The sequence below is a fragment of the Loxodonta africana genome, chromosome 18 (genome assembly GCF_030014295.1).
Source record: "Loxodonta africana isolate mLoxAfr1 chromosome 18, mLoxAfr1.hap2, whole genome shotgun sequence".
In the NCBI taxonomy this organism is placed as follows: domain Eukaryota; kingdom Metazoa; phylum Chordata; class Mammalia; order Proboscidea; family Elephantidae; genus Loxodonta; species Loxodonta africana.
In genome coordinates, this window is record NC_087359.1 from 64911072 (window position 1) to 64915379 (window position 4308).

The window sequence follows — 4308 nt, forward strand, 5'->3', positions numbered from 1 at the left end:
GTTCGTACTTTCTCAACTTTATTCTGCTATTTAGTAGTATAACTGGTGGATGAACCCAATATGTGTGTTGCCACTCTGGCAAAAGGAGCAACAATGTGTAAAAGGTGTCAGTAAATTGTCTCACCAAACTATTACAAGATTTTTGAGAAGAGGAATCTTTTGGCTGGAAAGATCAACGAAGGTTTCCTGGTGAGGCCAAAGACATTGGGGCTGGACTCCTATGTGCATGCTTAATGGTGACTGCCCTTCCCAATGTGTGACCTCAGGTTGGTTATGAGCAAATTCTCTTGCCAAAGAGTTTCCCCAAGGCAGCGTTCATTTCCCCTTTTTCTCAGACTATAGATGAAAGGATTTAACATTGGGGTCACTGCTGTGTACATCACAGTTATCACTGCATCCTTTAGTCTGTAACTCGTCAGAGGATGGAAATATATTCCCATCACTGTCCCATAATACAAAGAAACAACTGTGAGGTGGGAGCCACAGGTAGAGAAAGCTTTGAGCACACCCTTGGTGGATGGAACCTGTAGCACAGTAGAAAAGACCTGAATATAGGAGATAATGATGCATATTAATGGCACACAGAAAACACCAACCCCTAAAAAACATCATTTTCACATCAAAGTGGATATCTGAACAGGACAATTTGAGCAAAGGGGTAATGTCACAGTAGAAGTTGGCCACTTTCTGGTTCCCGCAGAAGGAGAGACTAGCTGTGAGTACAGTGTGGGGGAGGACATTAGCATTTCCAACTAGCCAAGACCCAACAACAAGCAAGACACAAGACCTTGGGCTGATAATTATTGTGTAATGAAGAGGGCGGCTGATGGCCACAGCACGATCATATGCCATCACTGCCAAGATATAGCTATCTGTGTTAGCCAAGGCACTCATGAAATACATCTATGTTAGGCATCCTCCAAAGGAAATGATTTTGATGCCCAAGAGATGGTTTGCTAACATCTTAGAGACAGTTACAGACAAGAAGAGGATGTCAACAAAGAAGAGATTGGCAAGGAAAAAGTACATGAGATTGTGAAGGCAAACATCAGAAAGAATGACCAAGATGATGACCAGATTTCCAATCAGTGTGCTGGGGTAAATAAACAGGAAGAGGATGAAGAAGACATTTTCCTGCTGTTGCTGCCTGGAAATTCCCAGAAGAATGAATCCCAGGGTAGAGGACTGGTTTCTTCCCTCATGGCTCCTTCAGTAGAAAAGAGAGAAGAGTCCAGATTACTAATGAATTTACTGTGTGCAGTAGTCATCTTTATCCACCACCTTTGACTACAAAGTTCAGCCACCTCTCTACTAGGTTTACTAAATCCTGAGAGAGCCAATATATTGGGGAAAAAATTCCCTCTTGGTCAGTGGGATTAATGATCCGTCAACCCTACACACTCTATTTGCTAAACGCTCTGTTAGCCCTCGTGGAAAATCACAACTCTGAGAAAAATAGAGTTCATTTATCCATCTGTTGAACATGTGATTATTAAGAATGCATTGATTTTGGAGAAAACATGGTGAATTGAGGCATAGTCTCTGCTTAGAGTGTCCTTCCAACTTAATGGAGAAGCCAGAATTATACATTAATTTTATTATACATGATAATGAAAGGACAGAATTTTGGAATCTAAGACAACTGACTCCAGTTTAATGCGTATGTCAGTAAAAGGACTACGATGGACAGTTAGGGAGTGGTCCAGTGACAAAACTCTGAGTGAGCAAGAGCCCACGAGGTGACAGATGTCTATATTGATATCAGCCAATTATAAATCACAAGGAGCAAAACCAGCCCAGTGAATTCCCCACCCTCCCACATGTCTCGTTTTTGAAGTGGACTTTTGCTACCTCATTTGATAGGCTTTATCTCTTTTCCAAGCCCTCAACGATATATAGTCACAAAGCTTTTCTTCTTGGTTTCTCCTCCCTTCCTTCATTTCTTCTTTTGGTGACTCATCCAGGTTCACCATGGCTTCAACTACCACTTTGCCAATGACTCCGAGGACTCTATCAGTAGATTTGATCTCCGTTTCCCTTATTTCTATGTTCAGTCATCCCACCAACATGTCTGATCAAACCCCATACTCTACACATCCAACCTACGTAGAATTGCAAACTTTTTTGAGGAGGAAAACCACATCTTTTTCATTTTTATATCCTCCAGTGAGATCATTGTGGAATATTTTTTATTGTTGACACCAATAAGTTTGTACTCAAACATGTGAGATACTCACAGGCACACTCACTTTCTTACATAACTCCACTTTTCTATTGTAGTCTCAGTGTTTTAGCTTAGACCATCATCATTTTCTATCTGAAATATTGTAATGCACCCTGAACTGCTTGACTATATGTTCCCTCCTCTTTGATCAGCTTACACTCTGAGACCATAGGGATTGTGGCAGACTAGTAGCTTCTCATTTAAACCCATGTTATTCTCTTTCTCCTGGACTCTCAGCAAGATTACTTTTCCCAGCCTCCCTTGCAGTGAGATCTGGTCATATGATGGAGTTCTAGCCAATCCATTGGTGTGTTCTAGTTCTGGGCTTCTTCCATACTGTCTTTCCCTCTTCGCCAGCTGATTGCAAGTGGATAGAGGCTTAATGGGATCGTGAAGTCACTTGGTGGAATGAACCGTGTTTCTTCTCCATGTCCAGACGAGCCACCTACTAGTAGAAATGCTCACTGAAACTGTGATCTATTTGTTACTGCAGTCCGCGCTACCCTAAGAAATTCACTAGTTTTTCTAAGTAGACCTCTACTCAGTAATTAATTCAATCTATAAGTAATTCAGTCACTAATTCTCAGAGTCTGCTATAGTATGTATGAATTATATTCTAGGTACTGGGGATGCAGTTCTAACTATCTTTCTCAAAAATAGGATGTGATTTCTCACCTCTGATTCTGAAGGGATTAGATTTCTTCTCCCGAAATGCCTTTCTCCATCTTCACACAAAATTATAATATCTCAGGGTGGGAAGGGTTGAGTAAAGCTGGAGGGCCCAGAGACTATGGTTAGCTCATTTGGTATGGCAGTGTAAGATTTCAGAGGTGGAGCTCTTGGAAACATGGCAGACTAAGGTGTTGTTGATAGGTCTCATTCTTACTAAACACATAAGAATTATAGACAAATTATAAAAACAAACGAACAAGCAAAAACCTCTCACTGTCGAGTCAATTTCGACTCATGAAAACCTTAGAGGACAGAGTAGAACTGCCCCATAGGGTTTCCAAGGAGCAGCTGGTGGATTCGAACTGCTGCCTTTTGGTTAGCAGGTGACGTATTAACCACTATGCCACAAGGCCTCCAAATTTTAAAAGTAAAAATAAAACAAACAAAAAACCATCTAGCCAAAACTAAAAGAAAGAAATGAGTCTACCAAGGTATGAGAAACAAAGAGAAAGCTCACAGCAAGACTTGTAAGCCATAGCTGATGCTGCAGTAGGCCCTTAGGGTTATGATTCAGGAATCAGGCCCTAAAGGCTGGAGTGTGGCATGTTGATGGCCCTTCGGCAAAGGAGATATAGTCACAGATCCGAATGAAACAGAGGAGCTTAACTTGATTGCTCTGCAGGAAAACCTTAAAGTGTTGGTTTGCTTGTGAAAAGGGCTCTAAGGAATATTTTGTCATATAAGGGTTGGAAAGGAAAAAACAAAGTGGATAGAAGTCACAGAAAATAAGGTTGTCCGCAAAAAAAAAAAAAAAAAAAAAATCCTAAGGAATCTCTTGATAAACTAAGAAACTTCAGTAAGTTTGTTAGATGCAAATAAATGTTTTAATGTCTTAAGTACCAATAATTGAGAAAATATTTTCATAACGCCTCTCCACCATTCACAATAAAACGAAAATGCCAAACCCTTTGCCGCAGAGTTGATTTCAACTCACGGCAACTTCATGTGTTACAGAGTAGAATTGTAACTTGGGGTTTTCTTGGCTGTACGCTTTACTGGAAGCAGATTCTCAGGCCTTCCTTTCATGGCGCTACTGGATGTGTTCAAACTGCCAACATTTAGATTACTAATTGAGTGCAAACCATTTGTGTCACCTAGGGGCCTCCATTCACAATAGCAAGAGCAATTTTAAAGACTCTAGACATAATTCTAGGGGTCCTGATGGTGCAGTGGTTAAGCATTTGAGTGCTAACCAAAAGGTTGGCAGTTTGAATCTGCCAGCTGCTCCTTGGAAACACTATGGGGCAGTTCTACTCTATCCTATAGGGTCACTATGAGTCGGAATCAACTCGATGGCAATGGCTTAGACATAATTCTAAAGAGCCCTGGTGGCCGAAGTGACTACGTTTGGC

General features: G+C 41.0%; 1 pseudogene; it reads right to left on the bottom strand.

Annotated features, from left to right (window-relative positions):
* Positions 1-271: 271 nt before the first annotated feature.
* On the bottom strand, positions 272-1973 carry LOC100672019 (olfactory receptor 1A1-like; annotated as a pseudogene).
* Positions 1974-4308: the final 2335 nt, after the last annotated feature.